The following is a 17,752-nucleotide window of genomic DNA, read 5'->3' as shown; positions in this document are numbered from 1 at the left end:
TCCTACACAAATACGCTATAAACATCTGTCATTATTGTATGAATATTATCCTTTCTGTTTTTTACAGGACTGCTGAATATAATTATTTCTGCATAGAGGTTACATCAGCCCAATTTGTATATTGACTTTGTATAGCCACAGTGTTGCTAGTTCTCTTAGTGTGTTTAAATGTATCGTTGATCTGTTTGTATTTTGTTTTCGTTTGTTACCATGGTGATGGTAGCACGCAGTCTCTATGGACTGACGTCATTCTCCAGCGTCACTAAACACGCTGGTTTACGTTCACGCGGTGATGTATATATATACCTGTTTGTATTGCCTGTTTTACAAGCCTGACGAAAATGTCCAATAAAGGACATTGAAACGTTGCACTCGATTCAAGTGTACTGTGTCCTTCTTCTGCTGTGAGTGCCGCGCCACCCCACCGATGTATCTACTCCTCCAGTGAGGGCACCCAGCCAAGTATTGTCACTACAAGCGCTACGGCGCACTCGTGAGTGCCGGTCTCCTACTACCTATATATATATATATATATATATATATATATATATATATATATATATATATATATATATATATATATATATATATATATATAATAGATGTATATGTAATTAAATAGGTTTGAACCTAACCTAAAGGAGACACATCTGCTGATATCTGATTGTTGGACAGATCTTGTCAATCAATGGTTATACCAAAAGAAGGGATAATTTGGGGTCTGAAAACTGACTACATTTCCAGACAGAAATATTCAAAATATTAACATCGATAGTTGGTTGTCAGCTTCCACCCACACACATTGCAAATAATCTATAGTGACACTCTGATCAGTGTAGCTCTGAGAAACGGCCCCAGACACTAGTAGATTCTAGAGCAGTGTTGGAGTCTGCTGCACATACAAATGGCCGCTGTGACATTTTCCCAGTGATTTTGGGGCGCTGCCATAGAAGAAGCTGGACCCCGGAGAGACGAGTAAAGAAGAAAAAGGTGCAGTTTGTGCAGTATTGGCCCCTTGGACCAGCATCCATTATAAAAGTGCCACTGCACATCTCAGTGTGTGACCTAATCAGGACACGTGTCATATCTTTTTCTAAATATCCGGTTGACCTACATCACCGATAGATCAGAATTGCCATGGTATTTGCACAAACGTTATAGAAGAGTCTAGCACTATTGCTACATGGGGGGCATTCTAATCTATTGCCTTCTGTTACCAGCAGGGGACTCTCCAGATGAGGGGCTGTAGTTCAAAATTCAAATCAGGGAGGCACAACAACTGCCACCAGCTGCCATTCCAAACTGCCTCACTGGCCATGGGTGTGGCTCTCCTATTTGAATTTTGGACTGTGCTGCAGCCTATCTTCTGAAGCCGCCACTGGTTACCGACAATATTATGTTCAGGCCCCTTCAAATATCATCCACAGATTTACTATAAGAGATTGGGAATTTCAGAGTACACAGGAACCCCGTTGGCTTCATTTACTGCAGTTTCTGTAATAACTTCAGCAATGACAAGCTCTTGGAACATATACATCTATGTACGTTTACTGTACGTGATTTCCAGATATTTTATAGAAAGCATTTTGTATTTTAGTTGACTGGTCCTTTAACTTACTATCTTTAAAAAAAAGAAAAAAAATGGAGAATGTCATATTCTATTCCCATTGTCTGCTATTATCCGTGTCAGGCAGTGAAAGGCCCTGCTGTCATAAAGCAGACGGTAATTCAAATAGCATTTTGTGCACTAGAGATTTGAGCAGCGCCAGTGAGGGCCTTTGTTCCAAGAGTCGGACAGTCCTATCAGTAATCTCTCTGAGTGCTAAAAAGATTTGTTCCTGTCACATCACACTGTAGCTGCATAGTGCAGTCTGGTTTATAGGAGATACAGAGGCAAGTGAGGAGATAAATGAATTCCTTTGGCTGTGCTATTTACATGGTAGATAACAGACAGTAGAACGCCGCAGTAGGAAGCCTCTTTGTCATAACCACCACTGCCGGCCTCTTTCAGAGAAAAATATGCTCCAAATATTTTTAAGTGAAAATTAAAAGATCTGCAGTCATTATTGTGAACGGAACAATTTACTGGGCAGACTATAATCCAAATATAATGCAGCACATTTTATTAAGTGGTGCACCGTCAAAGCAGTGTATCTAGCACCACCTAGTATGCATGTCTAACACTGCCCATTTAGTGTGTCTAACACCGCCAATCAGGAGTGTCTACCATCATCTATTGGCACTCGTTACAATATAAAACGTCTATCAGCCACACCATAATCTCCTGCCAATTTCAGTTTTAATCTTCTAATTACCCCTAACACTCAATGGGGGTTATTCTGGTTGATTCGCAAGGCTGCAAATTCGCAGCCTTGCCAACCCACCAAACCTCACCCTGCGAATGTGCCCCCCCCCCCTCACAGCACGGGTTCACCCGCACGATTGTGAAAGGATGTTTAGCGTAAACATCCATTCGTCTTCTGCGGGTAACCTCCCACATCTTTCGATGTCGCCGACCGTCGAAAGATGTGGAAGGTACACGCATATAAAAGTGACTTTCCAGTCACTTCCATATGCGTGTACACTGGGACGGATATGGGCGGGCAGCTGACATCCGGTTATGTCAGCTGCCTGCCCCCCGCACCCACGTCACGGCCTCATTACCATGAGAAGGGCCAGTGTTCTCATGGGAATGCCCATGAAACACTGGGAATTCCCATATGGTAAAGAGGCTGCCTGGCACCCCCTGCCCTTCTCCATGCCCCGCACGCCATGCACCCGTTGAACCCAAGTTTGCCGTGAGTGAACACACCCTACTTCTTCAAATGCGTAGAAACACATCTGCACATGCGCAGTAACGTGCCTGCGCAGACGCGCAGCATCAATCCTCCGTACGAAGGACCGAATGAACTTGAATAATCCCCAATGTGCGCTTGCTTATGAGAGTACATCCTAGGCAAATCATTGTTGTAGGAACTGTTTCTACTAATGAATTGTACCATGACTGACTGTATATAATATGTTTGACATCCTTTTTACATGTAAAATTAATATCTAAAGCCAGTATTTAGTAATAATATTTATAAAACGTGATGTAATATTAATTTGAATAACTCAAGAGTTAATTTTTACTGAAATACCCACCATTATAACATTCAGGACTATAATTAGTTAAAATAGCAAAAATAGTTTGATATATAGGGGTTTATTCAGACTTGACTGCTTATCCGGGAATTCGTAGTTCAGGTAGACGTCCCGCCAAAGTGAAATCCAGGCTTGCGAATCAATGTGTGTAAAAAAGATCATAACAATTTAATAGGCCGCATGGCCACACATATACATAAAATATTAAAATGAAAAAGCATGGGTATGGTAGCAGATTTGGGATAAACTGGGATAACTGTCCGTTCCTATATTGCCTAGAATGGTATTTTTGGGACCGCCTTTGGTAACCAGAGCAATGAATATATTTACCGTCCACTTTGCTCACTTGAGGGGGGAATGGATCCTGATGGAATGGAATTTCCCTTGGTATGTCCAAAGTCCCTTCTGGGTCGAGCGTGGAGTGGAGCTTGCCACTTGGTGTTGAGAAGATGCTGGTTTTCTGGTCCTTTTTAGGCTGGTTCGGGCAGTTGAATTGGCAAAAAGAATTGATAGAGCCAGTGCTCCCGCTTCTGCTTCCAAGGATAGGTGTCCACCTGACGCGTTTCGCTTGAAACAAGCTTTATCAAAGGTATAATGCTTAATAAAAGCTTGTTTCAAGCGAAACGCGTCAGTTGGACACCTATCCTTGGAAGCAGAAGCGGGAGCACTGGCTCTATCAATTCTTTTTGTCAATTCAACTGCCCGAACCAGCCTAAAAAGGACCAGAAAACCAGCATCTTCTCAACACCAAGTGGCAAGCTCCACTCCACGCTCGACCCAGAAGGGACTTTGGACATACCAAGGGAAATTCCATTCCATCAGGATCCATTCCCCCCTCAAGTGAGCAAAGTGGACGGTAAATATATTCATTGCTCTGGTTACCAAAGGCGGTCCCAAAAATACCATTCTAGGCAATATAGGAACGGACAGTTATCCCAGTTTATCCCAATTCTGCTACCATACCCATGCTTTTTCATTTTAATATTTTATGTATATGTGTGGCCATGCGGCCTATTGAATTGTTATGATCTTTTTTACATAAATTTGTGAAGTCAATCCAACTGCCAATTGGTTTTTATCAATTTTGAATTTTCCAGCGCTGCAAATTTTTGTTCTCTTTTATTGTTTGTATTTTCAGGTCTGACATACCTGATTATATTGCAGCTGCTCTTGAGTGAAGCAGGTCAAATCTAGAGCCCCTAGGGTATCCCTACCTTGCCACACAGCAGGAAGAGGGACCCTATTCCTTTTTCAATTTTGCGAATCAATGTGTTCGATGTGCGAATGAATGTACACACCTAGTGTAGAATTTGCGGTCAAGCAAAATTGTCCAAAATCCTTCATTACAGCCTAACCTTCCAATAATTTGTCCATTGGTCACCAGTCATCACAAGCAGTGGCGTAACTATGAATTGGGCGCCCCCCCGCCATTAATGGGGGGCGCCCCCCTCCGCACCCCCCGCCCGCAGCCTTACCTGTCTTGCTGGTCCCGTCCCGGCTCCCTTGCTGGCTTCATTCTTCTGCTAGTGAGACGGACCAACACAAAATGTCCGCCCCCATACAGCAGACAGTTTCAGAGAACTGTCTGCTATATGGGGCGGACATTTTATTGTGGTCCGTCTCACTAGCAGAAGAATGAAGCCAGCAAGGGAGCCGGGACGGGACCAGCAAGACAGGTAAGGCTGCGGGCGGCGGATTGGCGGGCGGCAGATGGGCGGCAGATGGGCGGACGGGAGGGGGCTAACTATAGCACCACAGCCCCCCGGCGCCCACACATGCACAGTGCCCCCCCGTGGCCGCGGGGGCTGCGGTGCTATGGTTACACCTCTGATCACAAGCTAGAAGTAGCCAGAGACTTACTCAGCGGTTGTGATGACTACAGGTATTTCCAACCTGAAACTAACATCCCACATCCTCCCCTAGAATGCTTGGGCACAACTAGCATTTTTTTCTTGCACGCCTGAATTTTCTTAGCACTCCCACTGAAACCAGTTACCACTCCCAGACACCTACTTCCTGTCAATCACCTTGCAAACGGCTAGAGAAGTAAAAAAGTATCAAGACTTATTTGCTATCAGGCGTTGCACCCATACACTTTGCGGTCCATACACATGCGTATTGTGTATTGATAATTGGATGCTGTGCGGATTTGGACAGGTCCTTTCAACTAAATTTCATCTCTTTTTGAGATGCCTGTGAAATTACATTGCATTTTGCTGGCATACAAGTTATTTTAATGATGCCTCTTGAGCTGACAAGTCTATTTCATGCAAAAGCCCCCAAAAATTTAAATACAGACTGTAAAATGATTATTGGAAGTCAGGCATATTTGCTGCCAGAGAGCATATTTATATATTCCCCTATCACAGGGAGGTATGTGCCAAATCATCCCAACTTGGCACATTGATTTAAGTGAAGCTATGTCTCGTTACATTCCCTTGGGACTTGTACAAAGTGAATCCAAATTAGAAACAGGCATCCAAACTGAAACATTTTATGTTATTGAGATTTGCAGTAATCACATCAAAACATGGTACTTGACTACTGTCTATAAAAAGCATAAATGCACACAGTATAAAACAAAGATGAGGCAAGCCATATATACAGTATATACAGTATATACATTGTGAGAGTGTACTTTTCTGATACATTTAAATTATACTTTAAATAAATACAGTATACTTAAGGATCAAGGGTGGAATGCACTGTTCTCGGGTTTTTACCGCATTTTGCACTAAAGCGCACACACCTGGGTACCGCTGCTGGGGGTATCGCCAGAAAAAGATGGTGATACCCTATAGAAGCTTATGGGCTTCTCTCTGCAGTGCTGTGTGGGGAATCCATCACGGATCCCTCCCCCGGCTGACACGGGACTCATGGGTCTCAGACAGCTTGATATCGCAAAGGACAACTCTTATCGCAAGAGCTGTACTTTGCATTAAAAATCGCATATGTTGGTACAAAAGTAATTATTATGAATGCTGGCAAAGTGAGGCCTCAGATGTTAGAGCACCCCACCCCTAAAAGGGTATTTCTGACAGGTAGTCCAACTATTCATACAGTAGCTTTTTGGATAAACAATGTTTTTATCTCTTTGCTGACATATCTATCTCAACATTCTACCCAATTTTATTATTTATTTACAGTTTCTTATATAGCGCAAAAGATTTCCTTACAGTGTCTTACATAGCGCAGCAGATTCCGTTACAGTGTCTTATATAGCGCAGCAGATTCCATTACAGTGTCTTATATAGCGCAGAAGATTCCGTTACAGTGTCTTATATAGCGCAGCAGATTTCGTTACAGTGTCTTATATATCGCAGCAGATTCCGTTACAATTTCTTATATAGCGTAGCAGATTCCGTTACAGTGTCTTATATAGTGCAGCAGATTCCGTTACAGTGTCTTGTATAGCGCAGCAGATTCCGTTACAGTGTCTTATATAGCGCAGCAGATTCCATTACAGCGTCTTATATAGCGCAGCAGATTCCGTTACAGCGTCTTATATAGCACAGCAGATTCCATTACAGCGTCTTATATAGCGCAGCAGATTCCGTTACAGTGTCTTATATAGCGCAGCAGATTCCGTTACGCTTTACAATAGTAAACAGTGATAAAACAAACTGGGTAACAACAGACAGACTTGGAGGTAGGAGGGCCCTGCTGCAAGCTCACAATCTTTAGGGACATAGGAGGGAAACACAAGGTCAGGCACCAGCACAGCAGTCCCACCAAGTTACAAGTCCAGAAGGGAAGCTATATAATACATAAGTGCCTCAGAGGGTTATGCTTGTTGTACTTAAACATGATAGGCTTGCCTGAAGAGGTGAGTTTTCAGGGAACACTTGAAAGTTTGGAGGAATTTTGCAATGTAGACAGATTTCTTTAATGGATGAAGTAACAGTAGCCAAGTAATCTTAGTCTACAGAGTAAATGGACAAACACAGATGAAAGATGGATCCTTACAGTTAATGTTTTAGATTGTTTGACTTGGGCTCTGGACTGGACCCACTAGGCAGGACTGGTTAGAGATATGAAGTGAATGAAGTTAGGTGGTCAAATGATGCTTCTCATATTGGGGCCAGAAGTATCAAGCTTCAAATCAGCTTATACCCAGCCTGAAACATAGTAATTAGGAGATGGTTGGCTGGCTTTTATCACTCTAAATTTTATCACTTTTTGAAGCTTGATACATCTGGCCCTTAGTGCTACTGTACCTTGGGAGCCAGACTAAAATAACGAAGACTGGTATGAAGGTTGAGTGAACTGGCATTTGCCTTGCACTGGGAGATAAATGTGTGAGATAAATCACAGAATTTTTTTTTAATGGAACTTTAATAAAATTTTGGATCACAAACAAAAGTTACTTTTAACTAACAGTAACTAACTAATAATAACAATACAGTCCATGGTAAATTTGTAAAATACATTTTAGACAAATGTAGACTTGTTATAGTAAAATAATTGTAAATATGTTTTCTACTAAAAATCTCTGCTTTTTCAAAAATATTTTAAATATTTTAAAAAATATTACCCACTTTCTTGATACAAAAGAATTCACATAGTCTTTACTGATAGATATAAAGTCTTCCCTTCCATTTTAAAATTTTAAAGTTTTTACATTTGCTAGGCAACACACATTGGCCCTTATTCTGATCGGTGCGGATATTCCCGCATTCTTACGGAGCGGTCCGCACGCCACGGTGTTTTGCCGCATGCGGCCATCGTCCGTAGAAACGCCCACGTGTCCTCCGCATTCGGACGGACTCACTCTTTAAGAACAGGGCGTGTTTACGGACGACATACAAACCATGCGTGTGCGGGAGAAACACTCCGATTCTGCACGGTATTACAGAGTATTACAGAGTATGCTCGGAAATACCGCATCCGAACGGGAGCCAAGCGGTGCTACCGCCCGTAAGCGGAGTATTTACGCCAAACAACCCACTATGAAGTATCTTCTGCAATACATCACATGACCCACTTATTCAATTACCTATCCTCATAAAAAACAGCTTATTTGGAATTGGAATCAATGTGTGTGGTTTCATGAGTACATGTCTAATACACATGTGTATTGATAGTATTAAGATTCAGTCATGTCCATTGTTAGCAGTTTTTAAGTGTGGGACAAGTACAGCATATGTGGGGGATTACTAAGGTTTCCTTGAAGCAGCAATGGTTTCAATTAAAGCACTGACAAGCGGCCTATTAGTGAGTAATGAGTAAAGGAGTAGATTCTATTGGGTTCAGGTGTTAATGGTTGTAGTCATTAGGCGTACGTTCGCCTACCGCATGAACGAGTGGTGTCCGCAAAGCAATAGTACACTTGTGGACACCGCACATTTCTGCCCTTTTTGCTCGCGTGCATTCGGAGTGGTTTCCGAATGTACGCCCCCCAACATAAGTGTACTCCCCCGTGTCCGCCCATGTTTCCGCCCCGTTTTGCCCACTTTGAAACTACGCCCATGTGTCATTCCGCATGACGCCCATAATACGCCCCTATTTCCCGACTGATAGCGGTGAACAGTTTTGGACGGGATTTGGCCGAACTGGTACCGAGTCAAGGCGTGGCACATGCGCGTAGCGTTCTCCACGCATGCGCAGACGCCGTAAAGACGCGATCCGTAAGTACGCGGTAAAGTCCGCGTCAATCAGAATAAGGGCCCTTATTTTGATTCTTTTATAGATAAATACAAATACAAAGTCTGTGGTACTATAACATGTAATGCCATCTTTCTGCTCTACCCGCTGGAATGTCTCTATGGAATATATGATAAATAAAGGATACAATTATACATTTTGAAACTTGTATTTTAACCCAGAGAATATTAAAACTGTTTTGTAGATACACAATCAGGAAATCAGGAAACAAAAAGAAATAGATTGACTGAATTTTATAAGATTCTCATAATAAAAATTCTAACCTACTTTGGTCTAAATATAGATATTAATCATACTCCTCTTTATCCTAAAATAGATAAGAAATTTAGTGCTTTAATCATTTTAACCCCTTTTATTCCTCAGTAAACTATAATCATATTTAGTGTATATTATATTTTAATTAAAGATCTATTGATTTTTATACAATCCTCTAAAAATCCCATCAGACTTTAATTTATGTCATTTGATTACAGAATGTTCTAGTCCATATGCCTATATACATTTTTTACTTTGAGGATGCTATATTATTAATATGTTTTCTCAGCTAGTTATTTTCATTTTTTATTAGTACGACACAAGGTTTGTTCTTTATTTATGGCTCTTGTTCATTTATTTATCTTGTTTTTCACTAGATGTATGATAAGTCAACATTTATTTCAGCTTCTGTTTTAATCTGTGAGTGTTTACACTTGAGACTCATTAGCATGCAAATAAAGGATTTAATATTTTTTGGAGACATGTATTTCATTGATGAGATCAATGAAATGTGTCAATGGTCTAAAATCATATGGCCAAGTAATAAATTGTGTTAACCTGAAAATGTTTTGTCTCCAAACAATGGTCATTCTTATAAAGTTAATAATAAGTCTCTTCTTTTTCTCATCTCCCGAATATTGTCCTAATCAATCTGTACAATGACAGCATTTTAAGTCATACATTGTTATATTGTCATGGCAGCACGGATGGTGTAATGGTTAGCATTACTGCCTCATAGCACTGAGGTCATGGGTTCTATTCCCACCATGTGTTATATATACGGGGCAGTACGGATGGTGTAATGGTTAGCATTACTGCCTCACAGCACTGAGGTCATGGGTTCTATCCCCACCATGTGTTATATATATACGGGGCAGTACGGATGGTGTAATGGTTAGCATTACTGCCTCACAGCACTGAGGTCATGGGTTATATATGGGCAGCACTGATGGTGTAATGGTTAGCATTACTGCCTCAAAGCACTGAGGTCATGGGTTCAATTCCCGCCATGGCCCTAACTATGCAGAGTTTGTATATTCTCCCAATGCTTGCGTGGGTTTCCTCCGGGTACTCGGCTTACCTCCTACAATTCCTAAATATACTGGTAGGTTAATTGTCTCCCAACAAAAATTAACCCTAAATGACTGTGTGTACATGTGGTAGGGAATATAGATAATGATATTAATCTCCACTGGGGCATATTTGAATGTTCAAATATTCTTTCTCTGTAAAGTGCTGCAAAATATGTGTGTGCTATATAAAAACAAAAACTTTTAATAAAAACATAATCTCACCTTTTATTTGAGGTGTGGATCGTACCACTTTGTTTTTCACTTTGATACTGTGTCCGAAAGAACAGATAATATTACTTCTTTTCATTTCCATATAAAAATGCTATTTCTGTGCTGGAGTTATCTTATGCATAAACAACAAAGAGAAAGCTAGGAAGAAAAATAAATGTACTTTTCAAAAAGTTGCAGTAGGTCATGACATTGCCAATACATAAACAAGTTTGAAGGTGTAAAAACCATTTCTGCACTCATCTGCTTGCTCAACGGTTCACTGAAAAATAAATCCATGTCTGCACGCATGCACTCTTAGGGGCAGATTTATTAAGCTTGGAGAAGAGATAAACTGGAGATAAAGCAGATAAAAGGTAAAAGGAGATAAAGCACCAGCCAATCAGCTGTGTTTGAAAAAGACAGTTGGGAGTTGATTGGCTGGTGCTTTATCTCCTTTTACCTTTTCTCCGCTTTATCTCCAGTTTATCTCTTCTCCAGGCTTAATAAATATGCCCCTTAGTTCAGTTTCTCCAAAGAAATGCCTACTGTATTAAAAGTGGACAATTTTTAGCTGAATGGTTAAATATAGCTGTAAGAATCTGTATAGACACCTATCTGTTAAATTAAGCATCCAGTAGCATTCAGAGTACACATCATCATCATCATCATCAACTTGAGACCTTGCACCAGGACATATGGGGCAGTTTGACTCAGTAATTAGTGTGATGTGAAAGGGGTTACTGGTTACAGCTAACCGGTAGCAACACGGCAATCTGAACTGGGTAGAAATCTGAGATCTTACCGGTTCCTTGCCATATTGCTGTGCAGTGTGAATGGGTTTAAACTGGTAGAGCGACCTGTTTCCCATTCACAATATGGAAAATGCAGCGCTTGGAGCAGTGCCAACTCTAGGCCCTGCCTCCTCCCCCGCCCCTGATGAGGCGCCGACGCTCCATAACGACTCCACATGACATCAGTGAACCGGCAATATTACCATTTCACAGAGGCGATGTGAACAGACCGCACATGTAGGGTCACAACGGGAAAGAACCATTTCAAAGTTCCGGTGAGGCCCTGCAATTGCGATCTGAAATCGGTACCAATCTGACACTTTGCGAACAATTAAATCAAGAGGAAAAATGACTGCATGATTTTTAGTCTGCAGACTAGACGTAAATTTACAAAATTTATTAAAAATTAAATAAAATGATTTGTTGCTTTTGGACAACATGGCTTCTTTTTAGTTTTAGAAGCTTTAGTAAATTACCCCTGGTGGTTTACTACAGAGAAGCATACAATGCAGTTTTACTTGAAAATTACATATGCTGTACTTGACGATGATTTTCAAAACACAAAATTAACAGCGATTTGATACATCACCCTAACTTACGGCTGCTGTCCCTTTTTCTTGACTAGCCAATTAGCAAGTTGATAATTTGCATAAAATAGTTGCATAGGGCCAATTCCAGGATTAGTTGTCTTTCATTCAAGTTGACCTTACAAGATTAATGACCTAAAATTAAATCATAGGATTTAAATGAGACAAAAACTCAGAAATCCATGATTAGAACTGCTTTATTCCCTTACCTTCAGATACACTGAGAATAGCTTGTCTGCTTCTCAAGACATGAAATTATATCGAGCAATTTACATTTACTTATATTGTTCTTTCGGTAATAGCAAAATATTGCTGTAATTTAGCAGCTTTGGTTTTTAAAAAAAGAAAAGAAAAGACCTTAGACCTCAATTTCACTCATTATAATAAATCAATTTCAAGCTCATTTATGCTTAATCTCCACTGGAAATTTGCATTAGCCAATCAAAACTGAAGAAGCACCTCAGGGGAGATCAAGAGTCACATAAAAATTCAAGAGAAAATTCACACAATAAATCAGTAAAACTAGGACTGCCTTGATGGGGATTCTAAACAAAACAAAATTATATTATAATGCTCTAAATCGGGCTCCAGGCAAACGTGAAGTAATCTTGAAAACTGTAATATACCAAAGAGCCGTAAAAATCTGCACTGTTTTATAAAACGAAAAAACTTTAAAGAAAGAAAAAAAGAAAAGATAGAAACAATTCCTCCAACATCTTTGAACATTTAAATATGTAAAAAAAAAAGTTTGCTTTTGTTTTCTGCAGGTTACTACGTCCTCTTTTAAACTACAATCATTTTTCCAACAGACATATTTCCATTTCCAATTCAAATAATATATATACTGTAAGTGCACATAATAGACACAATCTTAAACTCAGCACCTTTAACATTAGAGGAAGGACCGAAGTATACAGTAGATAGACAACTTTTAAATGAAGACATCTGTAGTTGTATAAGCTTTAATTGGCTGAAGGTTAGTTTAGACATGAATGCAGTTTGCTACAAATTGTTTCTAGCCCTATGTTAAGGTGCTTTGACTGGCTGCATGTTATTTTGCAACCTGTAAAAGATCTTATGCTCTTCTACGCTGTAACTAATCTACTCCTGGTATATTCTAAAGCTGTGATTCTTTGAGAGTTGTTTCTAGTGAATGATTTAATATTTTGTCTTACTATAGATTGCTCTGACATTGGTCTTCAAAAAATGATAACATGTTGAATGGGGATTTCGCTGGTAGACCGTCGTTGCTGCCGGTAGAAAGCTCTTATGTAACTCAAATAGTCACTCTGCTACTTGGGCGTATTAACACCCAAAGAGGTTTGTGTGTCGCAGATCCAGTTGGTAGACCTTTTCAGAATATTTTTTTTTATTCTTCTTATTACTTCCCAACTGCAAAGAGCAGCAAAATATGTTGTCATTATATTAAAACTATGATTGCATGCCTATTTTTTTTTTAAATAACTGTAAGACATAAACAATTAAAAATGACTCAAAAAAATAAATAGGTTTAAGTAATAAAAACACAGTTATTGATCAGGATGTAATGACACCCCAGTTTGGCGGACTTGCAAGATGCTGGGCAAAGTTTTTTAAAGGGACCATCATTTACAAGGCAAAACTATGCCTTGTAAATTATTGCCCCTTTCAAAGAAATGTCCAAGTTCAGCCGGCATCCCACATTACATCCCATCAATGTGTGTTTCGATACATATAGTACTGTAAAAAATAACTATTAATAACTGCCTTCTGCTATGAAGCTCACAGATATATCCAGAGCTATAGAACCAGATATTTACATGAAACGGAATATTATAATTTGTTTACTCTGTAACAAATACAGATGGAAGAGTGTGCTGCTCTCCCTTATGTGGTCTTGAAAATTAAACGTCACAAAAAGACAGTTGTAAAATGATGAAACAATAAGAAGCATCTTCTGTTACTGCCCGTACACTTGTCCGATTTGCAACAATTTTGCCAGAAGTTGCTGTCTACTATCCAGTGCTTTTTAGCACCCACAATGTGTTGGTCCAATCCGTAGGTGTGTGCCAGCAGTGAAGCACCACTGTGACACACCTATGTTGAGCAGCGGGATCCGGGCAGCGGCGTCCAGGCAGTAGTGATCCAGGCGGCGGCAGCTGGGAAGCGGCGTCCAAGCAGCAGGGATCCGGGCAGAGGTGCTTGGCAAGGGGGTATTTTTGGTCTGGGGCAGCCAGTAGGGTCCACGTGGCACTAGGCAGTCAGTCAACCGTGTGGTGGCTGGGAGCTTGTAGCACTATTTGCCGGGCGGTAGGGCAGGAAGCACTGCTGAATTTGAAAACATTTGAAAATGTTTGCTGCCCGGCAAATAGCACTACTGAGTTCCCGTCTACCGCATGGACCCCCTGCCTCCGAGTAATATTTATAGCGAAAACATTATTGCATGGGGATTAACCAAAAGACAAATGTCCTACTTCCTGCAGTAGCCTAGTACACACTTATTGTATTGTCATGGAGATGTATGAATACTGGCCTTTGATAATGACAATTACTAAAAAAAGGTTAGCACGGCTGTCACCATACAGTGACATAACAATAATAAGAGGCAGACATATCTCACATTCCCATGCTTCTCTTTTCTCCACCCTTTCAACTCTTCTTAATTAGTGACAATGATATTTCTTCAACCTAATTATTAAGAGGTTCTCTTTCTTTCTTTCTTTCTTTCTTTCTTTCTTTCTTTCTTTCTTTCTTTCTTTCTTTCTTTCTTTCTTTCTTTCTATCTTTCTTTCTTTCCCTTTCTTTCTTTCTTTCTTTCTTTCTTTCTTTCTTTCTTTCTTTCTTTCTTTCTTTCTTTCTTTCTTTCTCTTTCTTTCTTTCTTTCTTTCTTTCTTTCTCTCTTTTTTCTTTTCTTAATTAGTGACAATGGGCCTTATTCTGGTCTGTGCGGCCGGAGCCGAATATGCGGCCAGGACCGTGCGTCCTAAACTCTGCCTTCTGTACGGATCGCTCACTCCATCCGAATGCGGTAAGCCACTGACCGCACGGAGCACGAGTGGATTTCTCATGTATGCACCTCCTCCATCTCTGGGAACCTCCCCCATCATTCGATGGTCGCAGACCATCGAATGCAGGACCGAGTGGTCAGGCAGGTCCCGCGAGCTCAGACCACTCAGGTATTTCTCCGTGCAAAAGCAGGGATCTGGGCGGGCAGCTGACATCCGGCAATGTCATATGTCCACCCCCTACACGTGCGTCACGGCCGCATTACCATACGTACGCCCAGCGTTTTCATGGGAACGCCCATGAAACGCGGGGCATATGCATATGTTAATGAGGCCAAACAGCCCTTCACGCCCCTCTCCTCCCCCTGTTCGTAGTGTAAACAATTCATGCGGAATTTGGACGTATGTCCCATTCGCACATGCGCAGATATGCCTCTGCACATGCGCAAACACAAAACATCGGCGGAACGAACGCACGCGGACATATCCGCACCAACCAGAAAAAGGGCCAATGATATTTCTTCAACCTAATTATAAAGAGGTTTTCTTTCTTTCTTTTTTTCTTTCTTTCTTTCTTTCTTTCTTTCTTTCTTTCTTTCTTTCTTTCTTTCCCTTTCTTTCTTTCTTTCTTTCTTTTTTTCTTTTTTTTTCTTTTCTTAATTAGTGACAATGATATTTCTTCAACCTAATTATAAAGAGGTTTTCTTTCTTTCTTTCTTTCTTTCTTTCTTTCTTTCTTTCTTTCTTTCTTTCTTTCTTTCTTTCTTTCTTTCTTTCTTTCTTATAAAAATAATACAATATTATCAATAACACAGTACTCCAATAACACATTTATTTGTGTGTAAAACTTGAGATGGTATATGGCAGAGAGATGGTACACCCCAGCATATGTCATAAGGGTGGGACTGACTTGCAGCCCAAAACTAATGAATGTCCATCACACCCCTATACCTGTATAAATGTGGTTATAACAAAGGCCAGGTTTGGCCTGAATACTTGGTAGGCCTGTTAAGTGCAGGAAACACATAAAGAACTAGAAAAAATAGAAGGCCAAAAATATCCTTGGCTCTGCAGACCTATAAACAACATAAATAAAAAAAACTGTATTTGCCATATTGTGTCAAATTAATGGTGTCATCTGGACTATTATGCACAGTGATATGAGAACTGGTATGCCCTGTGCCATCAGAACTGGTATGCTTGGCATGTGTACTGCTACACACAATGTCATGTGGAGTATTATTGCCTGTGCCATCTACATAACTACCCACCGTGCCGTATGGAGTAGCATGAGGGGAATTTGAAGGGCTTGTTTAAATAAACTGCATGCCTCTGCTGTGAGGTTGGTATTTGTGTAATGGCCCCACGAATACTGAGGAAGGTACAGTGAATAAGGGCGTGGGGTGTGTAATGTAGAAACCAGACCATTAAGGAAGGACATCTGTGCCTCTCTGTTTACCCCTTGAAATTTGTTCATGTATACCCACAAGCTGCGTGAGGAATGAATTGTTTAACTCTCTCTCGTTGTCAAAGAAGCGTTGGAGCCAGGCTTCCACCTGTTCCTGCATTGCTGTATCGGAATCTCTGCTGATTGGCCAGGTTTCTTGTCATTATGCGCATATTGAGGTCTACTGTACTTCCTCCTGCACACTAGCTTCACATTGCAACATATCCATTTTGAGTATAAGGCCCATACTGTATTACTAGATTTTAGGTTAAAAATGGCTGAATTGCCAAAGTCTTCACTGAACTGATTGTAGTGAACCCTCTCCTTTCTAGCAGTGCCACAGAACCGTCCGCTCAGCCAATCAGCCAGTGCCCCACCGTCTCAGCTAATAAGCACTGTTAACTGCGACCAGTGTCTAAAAACCTGGGTTGGACCCTTTCTCACAGCCGTAAGATCCATGAAAAACCCACGTAAAAACCAGGGTTGAAGTCAAGGTATTTAAATCCCAGGTCGACCCTTTCAGACACAAAAACGACCTTGTTGACCCGGCTCTTGCTGGAAAATTACCGGGTCGTTTTGTCTGTTTGAAAGGGGTATTGGTTAGGTAAGCAGTATCAAACAACTGCAAGGTAAATAAATGTACAATTGAACAACTGCAAAAAATAAATGTACAAATTAATGAAGAGCAAGTCGATAATAAATACACATACTTGACAACAATCAGAAAATAATGGAACAAAATAGCAACGACCATGTAGGGCCAGTGAACAATTTGTGTGGCAGGTATACAAACACCGGGTGCTTGGTGTGCCTCTAGGCTGTAATAAAAAGAAACACTCAAAAACCACAAGGAAAGCAATTTGGAAAACACATCCCCAATGGTTTCTTTAATAATGTGATTAAATAGAGTTACAATTAATCTGGTAAATAAAGACACATGACAAAAACAGTTGGAGTTTCAATTAGATTTATTTGACATAGGAATTCATTAATATTGATTCATGCTAGTGTGGCGGTGGCCAAAAGAACAGACAAAATAGACACATTTACCCCAAACACTGGGGTTCACTTCTCACACCAAATGAAACACACCCAGCAGGAAAAATTGGACTACAGTATTAGTGACTGCTAGGGATAAAGCACTCAACTAAGAAGCAATAGAAAACCAACTGTACAGCCATTATTTCTGCCATTAAAATTAGATAACATACCTGCACCTTTGCTGCTCTGTAAATCGGGACCCCAATTGATTCGGCCCTGAAGAGGGGACATGGCCTCGTGAATTTGGGGTGTGGCTTTGCAGGAATGACTCCTCTATTCACCACTGCTATGATAATCAAAGTAGCAGAGTGTCAGGGGGTCTCCCAACTGCCGCTTAATGATGGGGCACGGCTGCCCACAGGTGGGACAATCCCCCAAAAATGACACTGTCCCATGAAAGTCAGAAAAGTTGGGAGGTAATGAGATAATAACAATAAAAACCAAAATGGTTTGGAATGGAAGAATTTCCAGAAAACAAAAATAATTGCTGTTCAAACACTGCCCCTCCAAAACTATAAGCTGACAAAAATGCATTATAAATGTACATTCAGAAGAA

Source organism: Crinia signifera, chromosome 11 (genome assembly GCF_055691185.1).
Source record: "Crinia signifera chromosome 11, ASM5569118v1, whole genome shotgun sequence".
Lineage (NCBI taxonomy): Eukaryota > Metazoa > Chordata > Amphibia > Anura > Myobatrachidae > Crinia > Crinia signifera.
Note: the sequence above shows the minus strand (reverse complement) of the source record.